Source organism: Equus caballus, chromosome 9 (assembly GCF_041296265.1).
Source record: "Equus caballus isolate H_3958 breed thoroughbred chromosome 9, TB-T2T, whole genome shotgun sequence".
Lineage (NCBI taxonomy): Eukaryota > Metazoa > Chordata > Mammalia > Perissodactyla > Equidae > Equus > Equus caballus.
The window spans coordinates 65,488,675-65,505,572 of NC_091692.1; the positions used below are offsets into that span (position 1 = coordinate 65,488,675).

General features: G+C 36.2%; 1 protein-coding gene and 1 long non-coding RNA gene across 5 annotated transcripts in view; both read left to right on the plus strand.

Annotated features, from left to right (window-relative positions):
* The window catches only part of ZFPM2 (zinc finger protein, FOG family member 2), a 439,892-nt gene that overhangs the window by 39,336 nt on the left and 383,658 nt on the right, over positions 1–16,898 (plus strand). The window lies entirely within an intron of this gene.
* Positions 1–16,898, plus strand: part of LOC138915418 (uncharacterized) — a 48,031-nt gene that overhangs the window by 28,270 nt on the left and 2,863 nt on the right. The window contains exons 2-3 of the long non-coding RNA XR_011421336.1: positions 14,101–14,176; positions 15,799–15,946. This is a non-coding gene — a long non-coding RNA (uncharacterized lncRNA). The remainder of the gene's footprint in view (positions 1–14,100; positions 14,177–15,798; positions 15,947–16,898) is intronic.

Here is a 16,898-nt window from a genome sequence, read left to right on the forward strand (position 1 = left end):
CTGAGACTCAATTATAACTTTCAAGGCATCTAGAAGGAAAATCATACTGGATATGAAGTGTTAAGCATTTATTTAGGTAGAAGTAGAATGTGCTCTAAAAAATTCTTTTTTCTCTATCTTCTTAAGTTGTACGGTATTGTGGGGTGACAATAATTATACTGGAGCTGGGCTAACTGATCTTTATATTGGCGCTACTAAGTCTATATTTTACATCTAACTGATTGTATTGAACTTGTGTTATGTCTGATACCTACTGAAAAGTTATAATGCCCTAGAGGCTTATTACTATTAGTGATACCCAGATACTGTGAGGATAGCAGGCTTTTCTTTTCATTTAGAAGGACTCAGATTTTAGCATGCTTTGTTTTTTGCTGCATTCTGTTTATTATATTCATTTGTTTTAATTTTATTGACGTTATTTAAGTGCCTAGTAATCATAATGCTAGACTCTTGGAGGGTGAAAAAGGCATACCATGTGAATAAAGCGCAGTTCCTTTCTTCAAAAGGGTCCTGCCCTGTGAGGGAATAGATGTGGAGGAAGACTGATTATGTCCAAATATGGAAGTAGCAGTCTTAATTAACCCATTTGTAATAGTGGCATCTTTGTGCCATTCAGTTTAAATTTGATGCATTTTATTGATTGATTCCTAGAATCTTGGTGCGGAGTTCCCTGGTTTAGAAGTCAGAAGAGTGACTCCTTGATCTGGAGTCACAAAAAAGTTTTGTTTTACTTTCTTTTCTTCTGGTATAACTGTTTATTTTATTCTCTAACCATGTTTTCAAAGGTAGTCAGCTCTGGTCAGAGCTTTGGAGGGGCTAAGACACTTATCGTGGGAGAAAGAGCTCCTGGCCACTATTTTTTTCTTTGCTTGTTTACTTTGTCAAGGGATTTATAAAGTGCTCAAGGATGAATGTGTATCTCCAACTACATTTATATGGTTCAAGGACTTTGAAAGTCAGACTTTTTGAATATTGCATGTTTACTAAGATGTTTCTTAGCATGTCTTTTAAGGTTTTAGGTCCTTGATGAAATTTTAAATTATTATTGTCTCCACTTCATCTATGACCCTAGTGATGTCTTAGGTAATTTTTTTCTTTTTCTCTTTGGCTTGCCAAATATATAGAAAACATTTTAATTTGTCTGTTGTGAGTGACCATACCACCAAATGTACATTTTCAAAGATCGTTTGCTACAGTGGCTCTAAGGTGGAAGTATTGCCAAATTATTTGGTCTTAAAATATTTGTGGAACATGTCTTTTTTGGAACTTTACTTTTATTTTTTCAGTGAAAGAAGGAATGAAGAAAACTAATATTTATTGGGTGCCCATCATGTATCAGGTATTGTGCTACATGCTTTACTTTAAATTAGCTCATATTGTCCTCACCATCCTCATACTGACACTTCAAAGTAGGCTCAGAGGAGTAAAGAACATGTCTGAGATTCAAACCCAGCTGTAACCCCCAAGACCAGTGTTTCTACCACAACATGCTGCCTTTTCCATAAGTCAAAAATGTGCTAACATTTTATGGAAGGTACAGTAATAAATGACATCTTGTACCTGCTTCTGAGACATTTACAAAGAAAAGGAAGAGACAAATAGCTTTAGGGAAAACAGGACATAGGGAATTCGAAGGAGCCGTGAGGGCCATGTGCTCTGACATTACAGGAAGGAGGAAGATCTATTGTCCAAAATCAATTTTTCCTCTCCTCTAATTTTCTCAAAATTAATTTAAATAACCGATGAATAGGTATTGCTCAGTGTGTCATTTATAACCTGTCTTGTCCACTTGCATATTCTTGAAAACTCAGTTAGAATAGTTTTTGTTTAGAAAAAAGAAGACAGGAGGAAAATAATTGTGGGTAAAAGATAATCGTAGGCATAATCAGCACAAATTCCTATATACTTAGCTTGAATCAAGAATTCTGATACTAAATGGAGATTTTTATTTGTATGCTGTTATTCAAGAGTTGGGGACACTTAGAATACATTTCTTTCCTGATATATATGAGCTACATATCACTGAGACAATCTTTATGATATTAGTAGTATGGAGACATTATTCCCCATATTTAAGACTCATTTGGAGCTTTCTTACATGAAGGTTGAATAGATGGTTGCTAGATATAGGCATCCATAAAATAATAATTGAGTGTATTTATAAAAAAATAGCTTTTAATTTTGGTTTGTAACATATACTAGTAAATTTTTATAATGTTATGACATATTGTCTAGATTACTTGATAGGGGAGGGGAAAACTAAAGTAATTCAGACAAGGAATAATTACTAGGTCAAGAAATAGGGCAATTAAAAAATGATTCATGGCAAGTAGGAGTGAGACATTTACATTCTGAAAATTAATTATGGGACTTTTTATTTAAATTATAATCAGGAAGAAAAGTTCAGGGAAAAGAAAGAGGTTCAGGGAAATTTTATATGTACTCATCTGGAGTACAAATTAGTAGAGATCTTAGATTCAACTAATGTGTCAGAGTCCATTAAAGAGATTGGAAAATCCTATTTCACCGTGACTAAACTTCCTGAAATTTTAACCTCCAAACGTATATATAATCAGATGTAGAGATTATGTCTGTCTTGATAAATCTATCTCTATATATATATCCATGATGCAAGAGTACAAAAGAGGTGGCTACTTGATTTTACGGGATTGACAAAGATGTGTTCTGTGGGCCAAAGCAAGTGTGAGAGCTTTTATAAAATCCTCAGATCTACAAATATATATATATATATATATATATATATATATATATATATATATATATATATATAAAATTCCTTTATGTTCACTTAGACAGCAAGTATCTCCAACTGGCAATCCGCTTGTTATATAGTGCGTCCGTAGAAGCTGACTTTAACTCTGAAGGTCTGATGTCTCACAGTCTTGATCTTTGGCCTTCTAGGGCCCTGATCATCACTGCTCCTACTGGACCCCCATTAGTCCTTCCCTGTCTCTTCTTTGGCTTACTCTCCTTTCCCCTCACTTCTCCATTGAACTTTTCTGTCCTGTATTCTATTACCTCAGCTTGCTTTCAGCTTTCCAAACTTCTTGAGTAGTCTCCCTGATGATCCCAGCCTGGTTCTTGAGGGCTGTATAAGGAGGGCCCTGGCCTGCCCTTTCCTATTTATTAGATATTAGGGCATTTGACATGTTTTCATTGTGAGGTTTGGTGATCTCATAACTCACAGGACGAAGCTAATATATGGTAATTTTTGATCTAGTGATAGCTAAGTGGGAGATTATTGGCTTTTCTATTTGCAAGTCTACTCTTCCCACAGCTAACATTAGAAAGCTCATTTGATTTTGGAATGGTGATATAAACGGCAAGGTTTTAGATTTGAAGACTAGAAGTCTTCAAATTGCTCAAAACATGTTTGCTGGAACCAGATAAAACTCCTTCCGTAGATGGTAAACCTCTCTTAGGGTCGCAAATTTAAGGAATGGAGTAAATTCTATTATCATATATTTAATTTCTATATTTTAAATAGGTAATTAAATATAATACACAATCTGAAGTAGTTTGTGGAAGTAACCAAATATAAATAACGGAATTTGAGATTAAAAAGGATTCTCTTTGCCATGAAAAGCACTTTCAGATATTCGTCCTGTAAGGTTAACCAGCAGCAGTTAGCTTCAGGGTTTCTGTTTATTTAGCAGAATATAGAGGATGGAGGAAGCCCTCAAATTAAGGGAGGAGAAGAACGATTTCTCTTTTAGTCATTCCGAGTGGCCTTACGAGGAGAAAGACTGATGAACTCAACCACAGACACCTTGCTCAGCTGCATGGCTCTGGCCTCTATGTGCATAGCAAGTTAGAGACTCCTTAGTTTCATTTGGGGATTTGTAAATCCCCACTTTTCAGTGAACAACTTAATTTAGTGCCTCCCTCCATTTAGTTTTCCATGCTGTTCAGAATCCTCAGAGTTTTCCAAAATGATTGATGATTTAACGATATGCCAGCAATAATTTGAGCCTCTGTTAAAGTTTAGGCATAAGACTGTTCCCATTTTTATAAATTTATTGTTTAGTTAACTCACTCTTACTGATGAATTTGTGGTTAAAATCAAAGCGTCCTGTTCTCTATCCAGTTGGTACTATAATATCTCAAAATGAATGACCGTGCTAATTCTGAATGCAGAATGACGTATTGACTTGCAAAAACACTGAGTTGACATCAGTTGCCTTTTAATTGTGTGTGGAAGTTATGGCACTTTACATAATTCACTCAGCAGGCATGCTCTGCAGTATTGAATTACCTCTCTGAGACTTTCGGTCTCTAAAATAGGGTAGTTTTCTTGTTAGGCAGTGACAGATCTAGGAGTAAAGATTTCTAGATACTGATTGAGGAATCACTGGAGAGACAACTTTTAACATCACTGTTTAGTTTCCACAAAGGCAGTTAATGCTTTGTTAAAGAGATATTATGAAGAGATATTAAATCTCTACTTGGAAGATAAGTTGGATAGACATCGCATAAGGAGAATAATTTATATTAAGTCTCTATAAGGAAGGAAAGTTGGATAAACATACGATAAGGAGAATTTTAAGGAGATGCGAGGTAATTGCTGTGGTTATAGTACTTACTATTAAAGCCATCTAAATTAATCTAAGGCCCTGTGATTTTTACCTGCTGGTTCATATATTCTTATCACTTTGAGCCTAATTAGACTAACGTAGGTGTCATAGGCATTCAGAAGTTAAATTGAAATGTTGATGTGTGACGTCAAGTACTGGGTATTTATACTAAGCAAGTGAGAGGAGCACGGGTTTTTTCCTTTATTGTATTCCTGACTTATTTTGTTGTGAAACTGAATACTCAATCAAAAATATGGCAACTCTCTTCCTCTCCAATTCCTCTTCTCCCAACTACCATTATTAAAATGACTGTGTTTTGCCCTATCTAGAAGAATGTGGAATGTATATCTCCTCTTTCCGTTTTCCTAGTTTTTACCTCTACTCTCCCTAAATTTTCAAGGTCAGGGAGAGAAAAGTGGGTTTGGTTGAAACAAGATTAAGTGGCAGTGAGGCTTGACTTGTGCTTTGCCAGGAAGGAAGCATTTCTGGAGAAAGGAAGTGTGCTGAGGGAACTTGGGCCACAGCTCTGGATTCTGGAAGAAGACATCGGCAGCAGGTAACTTATTACCCACAATTCCAGGGAATGGGCTTCATCTAGCTTCAGCTGGATGGGCCCTCTATTTTTATTCTGTTAACAGAGATGAAAAACTTAGAATACAAATGCTGGGTGAACATATCATGTTTCATTTCATTATGTCTAATTAAAGTATCTTTAGTAGGTCAATCACAAGGATGTAAATGACTGATGTCAGATTTTCTTATGCTCTGATAGGATATGGAAAGAAAGAGATAAAGAGAACGGGAGACCCCAGGGGCACCTAAAGTGAAGAGTGATCACTACAGTGGGAGGGAGCTGAATACAACTGTGTGGGCACTGCTGTATTGGCACAGCCCATCAAAGTGCCTGGCGTGTGCTAAGTACTTGACAGAAGTACATCTCAGCATTGTCTAGGACTAGTCACTTCTCTTCTCTTTGTTTGCCTTGAGGCAATGTGTGCTTTTGACCTGAGAACTTTTTGACGTGTGTGGCTGTGAATCCCAGTGGTTCTGTTTCATTTGATTTACAAAGTACTTTTCAACATTAGCTTTGTAATGAAGGAGCTTTATTCCCAGAAGATGTTTTAGCCAAGGGTGTACATGTCATGATTTATGACTAGAGCAAATAATAAAATATATAAAACCACACATGGGTGATGGGGCCCATTAAGTTATTTCTAGATAACTTTGCTCCTAAGTTAAACCCGCTGTGTTTTTCCATGTCTATGTCTGATAAGTAGATTTATCTCAACATCAGATTTTCATGAGATTAATAATCCCTCTTTGTTAAGAGAGTCTGTTTTAAAATTGAAGACAATTATCCTGATGTAAATTATATAAACGTGCTAAATAATATTATGCTTTCATATCTTTAAAGCATATCTGACATTATAAGTATACTTTTGATCAGGTAATCTTACAGAAATGGGAGATATATTTAGTAAGGAAAAAAGTCGTAGTCCAAAAAGATTTTTTTCTTTTGCTTGAGTAATAATATGGTCTCAAAGCTTTAACCTGAATTATTAGCACATATAAATCCATCCTCTTAATTAAATGGGGCCTTTGGCCATTGAACACCAGTGTATGGACAGAGTTAGTTACTAGATGTTATTATGAGGCTGGCCTGGCCACCTAATCCATTAGAGGTAGGATTCAGTTATATTGGTAGCAGCAAAGTGATTTTTATGGATGTAAGAATCTTTTCTTTGTTCTATCAGTATCAGTTATTTCAGTTATAATAAAAAACTAAAAAAGGGGTCAAGTTTATGATCTGTGCTTTGGATGGATAATTTGTAACGTAAGTTAAGATATTCTTTCCGAAAAGGAGCTGTACTATGTGGTTTGTCTAAACTTCCTCAGTGAATGACTATGCTGAGAGTGATATCACGAGATTATAATGTTAGAAAATTTCACTGAAAAGCGTGAATAGTCATTAAAATAATAAATATGCATTTATGATAGCATTGTATATGTGTTTATGATTGCAATAGTAAATAGTACATATTTCCTTTCGAAATTTTACTGGTGCCTATCAATTATGCTGAAACATTTGGAGAAATAATTGAGTAATATGTTAAAATGTATGGCAACACGTGAGAGGAAGACTAGGTAGTGGCTCAAGGTCCTGGTCTACTTTTCAGATGAAGTGCCAGTAACCCACTGAAAAACAACTCTTTGAAACAACACTGCAAAGTAATCAAGTCCAAAACTGGGATAGCATAATGGGAGAATAATAGAACTTATTTTGTGATGTTGCACAACATCATGAGAGGATAACGAGATAATGCATGTAAATTCCAGGATACATAAGTACTTAATAAGTATTAGTTGTTTTTCTTTCTAGTTGATAGACATTTTTATAGGGAGGTACGTATAGTTCAGAATAAGGATGAATTTTCTAATAATGCTTACTTTTCTAAAGTTTGGCAATGAATTTCCATCTTGCAAGAGTTCAAGTGGTGTTTAGTTAATCATCCTTCAGAGATATGGTAAAGGGAAAAGCATTGAATGGGAGGTTGGGCTACATGACCTATATGCATGATGTTTTGGATATTATGTCCAAGGAGGCAAGGACTCCATCTTAGTGATTTACATTATATTGTGTACAGCATAGCTCTAAGAAAGAAAGGGGCTATTATAGCAGGAGGGTCTTCAGCAGACGCTGGTTGTGGAATTAATAAAACTAGGCCAGGAGCAAGTCCACCACACCCACTGTTTTGACATTAACACTGAGGACTTGCTCTGTGCCAGTCATGTTGCAATGTTTTTATGTAAATTGTTTTAACCTGTAGAGTATGATCTCTATTTCTTGACAAGGAAACTAAGACAGGGAAAGATGAAATGATTTGCTGAAGGTCACATAGCTGGTAAAGTACACATCTGGGATTTGAACCCAAGTTGTCTAACTCCAAAACTGAAGCTCTTCATTGCATTATGCGTATACACACAACAATTGTCCTGATGCACCTTTATGATGGATTTTGAGAATGCCATAATTCTATACTAGATGGGCCTTTAATATATTGGGTACTACTGACAGTGTGATGCTAATTAGCCATAGTGCCTTGGTATGTATTTTGCAAGTCATGAAGCATGGGAATTCAAGGTTTCACATAGAGCTTCCTGAAGCCCCCAGAAATGTTGCACCTGTATTTAATACTGTTGTTTCTGTGTGTTTGTGTGAGCCCATATCCACACATGATGATATTGCTAAGATATATACTGAGCCAGTCAAACAAGACTTATGGCAAGGAGAAGGAGATAGGCAATTGAGTAGTATTCTCTTTGTCATGTAAGTTCAAAGAGCTGAAATTTTCAAGGATTGGTACATTCTGATAATGGACAATCTAGATGGCTAAATGATGTAGACCTGCATACTTGGCTTTCCTGGGTTGTAATGTACTTTTCTAGTGGCAATGGAGGATGAGGATAATTACACTGCCCACATCCAATAACATAAAGGGATTTTAGGAAGAGTTTGTAAACCTTAGGGGAAGGAAACCAGACCAAAGTTATATGGGTTACAGAGGTCTTCTAAGGGTGTAGATTCTTTACAGCGATCAGAAGGTCATGAAGGAAAACAGACCAAGATATAGACTCCTCAAATACTTATACAGATTCAAATTCAGGAAATTTGTAAGTGAACAGAAATATTAAATTATTGGGTTATGGCTAGTGGTATGAAATTAAAATATAGATTATTTGCTAAACTATGAGAGAAGGAAAGGTGATCTTGTCTTATACAAGAATAGAATATGATACTGGATTAGATTGTTAACTGGAGAAAAAAGTTGCTTTAAAGGACGTTATTAGGATAATTGGCAAAATTTGAATGTGGAATATGCATTACATAGTTGTGTCTATCAACATTAATTATCCCTAATTACTGAAATGTACTATGGCTGCATAAGAGAATGTCCTTGTTTTTAGATGCTACAAGGATAAAGGGTGATAATGCTTGCAACTTACTTTCAAATGGTTCAGCAAAATGATAATAGTAATATTATTATTATTATCTTTATTGTAGAAAGAGATATAAAGTAAATTTGGCAAAAAATGTTAGCAATTTTTGTAATTCTGGGTGAAGTATATATGTGTATTTATGTTACTGTTGTAACTTTTTGAAGTTTTAAAATGTACCAAAAAAAATGCTCCTAACAAGTAAAAATAATAGTGCTAGTAGTAGTAGTGATAATAATCGTAATAATAAATGTGTAGTGAGCTTTCTAGGTAGATAGAAGTCAGATATGCAAAAGTATCCAAAGGTCAGAATACCTGTGATGGAGACACTGAAATACAATATTTACTATAGTGTTCTCAGGATAATTTAAACATGTCCGTTTTAGTTTATTCCTGATAGTGATGGAAAACTCTGCTCAGTCATTTTCTTGAAGGCACTGAACTTTGCGAATTACCAAACATGTTCTTGAACTGTATTAGAGATAATATTATGATGTAGAAAGAAGAGAAATTAAGTAGGAAAAGAAAGCTCTTCTAAATTTTATCCTTTAGGAGTGTGACATATTAGGAAGTGTAATTGGAAGAAGGGAAAGGTTGATGGTAATGAACAGAATAGAGTGTAATTAAAATGTTGTGCCAATAAAGAGGAGACTTCAGAAAATGTGAAGGAAAATGTTCCAAGTATGAATAATACTCAAAATCCATAGATCATCTCCCGCTTTATATCCATAAGGCCACTGAGTAGTACTCTGACCAACATGGTTTTAGATCTCACATTCCTTATGTTTAAGCCTTTCGGAAACAAGAAGTCCATTCCCATTCTTGCTGGCCAGAAGACCTCTTGTTGGCAAATTGCCTTAATCTTCTATTCTTAGTATATAATCCTTGTGGATCTTTTGCTTGTTTCTTAAGATGAAAGCAAAGGATCTGCAAAGGGTCAAAGCAATGCGTATTTTGGTTTTTACTTCCTCAATTTAGCCAACCGTTCGTTGAATCCTCATTCATATTTTCACCTTCTTTCTCTAGGTCCCCCTAGAAATCATTTTGAGCATTTTTTGGCTGATCTTGCATTCTAAGTCCATTTACTATTACCATTCTTCAATTTTCTTCTCTTTTCTCTCTGTTCCTAAACCTTCATTTAAATACCAAGACATTTTTGCCCTTCAATCTTAAGCCGTCTCTTAAAGAGGAGATGATCAAGGGTAGTCTGGATTTCACAGGGCAATGACTTCTGCTGGCGTCATAAGTATTACTACATACTGGGTAGGCAAAGGAAAAGAAATCTCACATGGATAAATACAGTGCTTTAAAAATAGAAATAAAGAATGCTTCAAAAATGGAAGATAGATTATTTGACAAAAAATTGCAGAGGAGTTAGTGCCTAATTGCAGGTTCAAGTCAGAGAAAAGCAATAATTAACAACAAAACAAAACAAAAGAAATGAGATAAAGGAAGAATAAATAAAAATGAAAACTATATATGGTTTTTCTTTTAAATACATTAAACCTAAGAAAATGATAAAGGAAAACATTGTTCCTTTATCAGATGGGAAAGGAAAGCTCTTAACTGATGACATACAAAAGGCAGAGACTTTAATAAGCATTTTCTGTACCTCTGTCTTCACACAAAAAGGTCATCTTTGATCTAATCACTGAAGTAGCCAACACCTGGGCTGGGAGAGCAGAAAGCTGTGATAAAAGAAGAAATGAACTAGAGATCATGTTAAAAAAAAAATAAGGATGTTCAAATGCTAGGGGTGGCAAACTTTAATATATAAATAGAACTCAAAGTTTTAAGTATGAGTGTCAATTCTCTTCCTCTTTTGGGGTTTTCAGTTTGTATGATTTATACAGTCTCTTTCAATTACATAGTAAATAGCAGTTTTGTATGTGTATAGTCCAGAGATAACCAGACAGGAATAGGACATGGTCCCAGCTCTCAAGAAATCACACACAATAGACTAGTCTTAGGTAACACTTTCTAATAAAGAAAATGGCATAATGTGATTTATTTTTAAAATTATTCATAAAAGGCGAACCACTTGCCAGATAAAGTCCTCTGGGATCCAGAGATGGTTACCAATGATTTTAAGCAACTTCAGGGAAATTTTATCAAGTTAGTTAAATATAAGTTTTAAACTAGGATTTGTTTTTTAGATGAAAAAGTTGATGATGTCGTCGAGAGAACAACAAAAAGTTTTGGTCAAATGAACAGGCATGGGAACACAGTAGCTTAGTGGTCCAGGAAGCAGTGGCTTGATGTGGAATGCACCCAGAGTGATAACTAGTTAAGGACTGAATCAGATTCCAAGATAACATCCTGGATTTGCCAGTATTATTCTTCATAGAATAGTTCAAGTTTACAAGAGTAAAGACAACATCTTTTTTGGTTCAGATCTTCTAGCTTCCACAGGTAGAATGAGGGCTCTGTCTCTATTCTGCTACCCAGGGACTTCTCTGCCAGAACCCAGGCTATCAATCCTTTCTGATTTTGCTCCTGCTGTATGTAGCATAACTTGATTTCGATTAAGTATTCTAATAAAGTATCCCATGATGTCTTTGCTAGTATCTTGGGCAAGGAGTTTGGAGATAATATTTTGTCATTATTATTTGATATTTATTCAAGGGACCTAAAATCCTTGCATTTTTCCCCAGTCTATGGCAACCTGGATAGGAAAAATTGACCTTTTACCTCCTAAACCCAAATCTGAATTTTGGGATTTATCACACTTCAGAATGGAAAAGCATCTGCTAGAGAGAAATGTAACAGGGGCCTCCATGGGTGGAAAAAGCCCTGGGATTACCAACTACTCTATAGGGTGAGTGTAGGAGAGAGGGAGGAGAAGAGAGTCACGGGGAGAAAAGAGTTGCCAGGAGTGTCTCACCTGCAGGAAAGATTTTCCTGGGGAAAGGAAAAGATAGGAAAGGGGAGGGGAATGGTAGAGGGAGGTGGGGGACTAATGTGGGTAAAGCCTCTGGTCTCTTACCAGTGCAGTGGCAAAGAAGGAAGAAGTCAAGGAGAGAATCACACCTCTCCATATGACCTGCGTATAGCCGGTGATTCTATCCACTGGTAAATATGGAAGCATCAGTGTCCTGGAACTGTCATGTGTTGCTTAGTGACAGGGATACTTTATGAGGAATGCCTCGTTAGGCTATTTTGTTGTTCTGCCAATGTCATAGAATGTACCTACACAAAACTAGATGGTATAGCCTACTACACACCTAGGCTGTATGGTACTAATCTTATAAGACCACCGTTGTATATGTGGTCCGTCGTTGACTGGAACATCATTATGCGGCGCATGACTGTGTAACGAAGCAGATTAGAGCCCCTTGCCGCTTGTCTGGTAGTGTAGTGAAGACAGGAGTTTGTAAAGAGGCAGATGAGGCCTTGGTATGCAGATTAGCTATGATAGCCTTAAGCATTTTTTATTATATCATTTATTAGTTTCTTTAATGTGCACAAAAGTACAAACCTGAAGAAAATTGGCCCATAATCATAGGCCGAGATAACTTTTGGGTTTTCAACCATTCTGTCCTCTCTGGAGTCTACTCTATCTTGTCCAAGACTTTGCTCCTGTAGTTTATCTATTCTTTCCTCTGTAGCATTTTTCTGTAAATACAAGATCTCTCCTATATGAATAAAAATGTTTTGTCATCATCAGTCACAAAGTTTTCCCTTGATACCATAAACCACTCCACTTCTCTATGCCCTGTTAATGGCAGAAGGTCTTGAAATTATTGTCTCAAGTCTTGTTCCCATTCTTTCATCTGCTGTTCGCTACTCAACTCCGTCTCAATTAGGATCCCTTTCCCCAGCATTTAAATTATTACGGTTACCGGTAACTTCCATTAGTCCAATCTGATCTTCACTTCTCTTAACTGTTAGTATCATTCAACAACGTTGACTACTCCCTCCTTCTTGAAGCACTTTCTTCTCTTGACTTTGGTAACATCACACTTTCCTTGTTTTCATGCTATTTGGCTGCTTTTTCTCGGTTTCCTTGACTAATTTCTTCTCTGCTCAATATCTAAGCATTGGAGTTCTTGAAGACTCTCTCATGTACCCACTTCTCTTGTAAGGCTATACTCTCTCTCCAGGTAAGGACCTTTTAGTCTTATAGCTTTAAATCCTGTCTGTACATGAAAGGCTCTCAAATCTTGACTTCCATGTCTGATTTCTCCCTGGAACTTCAAACTCATATTTCTATTCTACTTAAAAGAATCTCATGGATATCTAATAGGCATCTCAAATTTAATGTGTCCTAAGAACAGCCCTTTATCATTTGCCACCCAAATGTATTCCTACCCAATTGTTCCATCTGCTGAATTTCATCAGCACACATCCAGTTGGTTTTTTGTTTTTTGGGTTGTTTTTGAGGAAGATTAGCCCTGATCTAACATCTGCTGCCAATCCTCCTCTTTTTGCTGAGGAAGACTGGCCCTGAGTTAACATCCATGCCCAACTTCCTCTACTTTATATGTGGGACGCCTGCCACAGCATGGCTTGCCGAGTGGTGCCATGTCCACACCCGGGATCTGAATTGGCAAACCCTGGGCCACTGAAGTGGAATGTGCACGCTTAACCACTGCGCCACTGGGCTGGCCCCATCCAGTTGGTTTAAGTTAAGAAAGCTGAGTTGGTATTTATTGTTTTCTTTCTCTCATCCTCTCACATCCAATCCTTAGTAAGTCTTGTCAACAAAACCTCTAAAGTATCTTCTGAATCCATCCATTTCTCTCTATCTTAGCCCAGGTCATCGTCCTCTCTTGCCTGGACTATTCCTGCCTACTGTGGTGTCTCTGAATTTCACTCTTACACCCTTAAAATCCATTCTGTATACAGGAGCCAGAGTATTCCTTTAAAACATAATGTATATCATGTCACTGCCCTGTTCAAAACTTACCGATAAGAATAAAACTATATTCTTTGCCCTGGTTTTGGAACCTCCTGTTTACCCTCTGCTCTCATCTTGCACCACTGTCCCTCATCTCTGCACTCCAGCTGTGCTGCTGTTTCTCCAACATGCCACGTTCATTCCCATGGTAGGGCTGTTCTCTCTGCCTTGATCAGTCTTCCCCTCGATCATTGTATTGTTGTTCCTTCTTGTCATTTAGATCCCATCTGAAGTGTCACCCCTTCAAAGAGAGCTTCCCTAACTTCCCAAATAAGATAAACACCCTGTCATGATAGCCTATTGCCCTATTTTGGTTATCTCCATAGGACTTATAACATTATTGTTTATAACTATAATTTCATTTGTTTATTTAAATAGTTTATTTGTTGCTGTATTTATTTTCTCTGCTCATTTTCACCTCCTTCTAGAGTATAAACCCGTGGAGAGAGGGGACATTTTCAGTCCTAAAAGAGTACCTGATACATAATAGGTACTTTAGAGACATTTGTTGAATAGAAAAATGAATAAATGGATGGATAGATATCTAGATATCTTTAACATAAATTCTTAGATGTACTTTAGCTTACGCATACCCCGTCTTAACCACAGTTTGATCTTCTTGAAGTTTGAACACCCTGAAGACTGTTTAATGTCCCTTTGTGACCCTTGGATGAGTGCATAAAAGGTATGCTTACAAATTTGCAATTGTGGGAACCTGGGGAAGCATAACTGCTGGGATGGATGTAAAAACAAAATTGAAACATGTGCTGCCCAAGCCTAGGTCAGTGGAAACTCAATGATAATGAAAATGAAGAAGAACTTGGGTCAAATGAGAATTCAGGAGACATGGATCCCCAGGGAACAAAGTAGATGCCCCGAGTTTCTATCCGTAATCCTATACCTTAACACATTGTTAAGATATGTTGTTTTTTTGTGAGAACTCCCATATTTCCAGCCTGGAGCCATCTCTCTTCAATCTGAATTCTCAGATTTTGTCCCTATCTCTAGTGATAACTGCTGTTTACTGCTTTCTTTTAATATTTATGTACATGTCTTAATCTCTTCTCCTAGATTGCAAACTCCTTAAGAGGAGACACTGTGTTTTGTTTTCTTTTAATTCCCCTGTTTCACATAATTTCTTACAAATAGTTGGAAGACACTCAGTCAATATTTACTTTGTAAGTGAATGAATACGTAGCAGACAAGACTAAATTATGTGAGTATACGTATTTTTTAAAAATAATGAAACTATAAACGCTTCATTGTTATAGAAACAAAAACTATCGGGGAGGTTTTATTTAATATATGTGTTTTCAGGTTTGGGAAGGATAGTAGTCTCTATAACTATTAATGAGTGAAATAAAGAGGAAGAAAATGTATTTCTGAAACATGATACTCTTCTAGTTGGTTTAAAATTAAGGAATTTTAAGAAATTTTATTTAAGAGGCTTACGTTTATTAAGATAGATTGAGATAAGTAGATAGGTAGATAGATATTAATGTATTGCAGCTATTTGGTGAGTAATTATATATTTTTTTGCAAAAATAACACTCTGGGACTACTTTGTGTTTTTTAAATTGAATGTAAACAGTTAAAATTTCAAAAAACTTTTATTCATATTAATATTTTTAAAACTTTTTAATTTCCACATTTGGACAGTTTTTATTTAGTGGTGTAATTTAATTGCAGGTTATTATTCCATCCTGATTTATAAAACTTAATTTTACATCTATATATCTGTATATGTACATCAAATTATAAAATAAATCAAATTTACACTGTCAGCATATAAAAGAAAACCCTTCTTCATTATGGGGAATGCAATTAGAGTCCCTGAAGTCTCGAGTTTATGTGAGATGCCTGTGGACTTTAAAGGAAATATTTAAAACTTCCCAGTGAACCAGCAAACCAATGGCCAAATTTAATTAAAAATTTATATTGATTGTAATAAGGACCAAAACTGGCTATAAACACATGGCATAGGCCGCTGTTAATTTTCTCTTTAGACTGCTTGATACAGTGATGTAATTTTATTTCACTGTGTAAGATGAAGAATGAGAAAATAAAACTATAACTCCATCACAGAGCAGCAAGCTCAATGAGGACAGAGACGTGATCTTATTCACATTGTATTCCTAGGGCCCAGCAGTGCTGCACATACAGGAAACACTGCTTACAAAGTGCTCCATTATATAGGAATTCAGACATAATGTAAATGTAGCATAGCTTTCGTTCCCCACCTCGGCCTCATTCTTATCTCATTAGCTTTGTAACACTGAGATTGCATCTTTGGTCCTCCACTTACAGATTTTGGCAGAGATCTTCTGTAGTTGAGAACCGTTAATGAGTTGTTGAAGGAAGAAGTGAGTTAGCTGAAGCAATTATTGAATATTCGCTGTACTTCTAACACGGAGTGATGCCAAAAATATACAAGACCCAGTTTATAACCTACAAGGTAAAAAGTGGAGTTGAGTTCCTCTTTGTAACTATCTTTTAATCTGTGAAAATGATGACCCCACCCACTTTATGCTCATTCTTTGTATGTTGAGGAAGAGAAAAGCAGTCACTGATAGCACGGAGCTCGGGTGGTATGCACAGTGAGGCCGTGACTTTCTCCTGTTGAACATAACATTTCACAGACCATCAGCATTAGGCAAGGACCTTCTGTGATCATGACAGACTAGACAAAAACAAGACCACTCCATTCTCATTCCTGAATTCAGGCAAAGACATGAATATTTTGAAGATCAGAGAATGACCAAAATATTCCCCATCTGTTGCTTTTTTTAAAACCAATCACAGCTTTAATCTCACTCTAATTTCACTCTTCTTACAACTCCTAGATAAGAATTTTAAAGATACCCAATCATAGAATGACTCCTGCTTCCTGACAGCTTCCAATCTAGAACGAAGTCCTATTTTTTTTTAACTTTCCCCCAAATCACCTAATGTAAATCCAAATTCTGTAAGTTATTTCTAACACACACTTGCTGAGACACCCCACAGTTCCCTTGTTGCAATGAATCATAAACCCACATTTGTTCCACAACAGGTGTGTTCCAGATGGTCTTTGACTGGAGATCATTTGACAGTACTAAGAGCCTAAAGACTATGGAATGTGTGAACATTTAAATGTTGTGTTTGCATTTTACATATATGCCAATATTTTTCCCAAAGAAAGTCTTTCGAAGGCAGTGAACGTTTGAGTTAGAGAAAACTGTAGCTTTAAATGTATGCATAGTTGTAGTTTATATGATCAACCCGTATCACTGTCCCATGGTATATTTCCATAGACTTTTTTTGAAATACTAAACCACCAACATGATGTAACCCGTGAGTTGAAGTTCCAAACACTCTTTCTGTTGTCAGCTTTTCTGTTAAGGGGTTTGCCCTAAATTAAAACATAT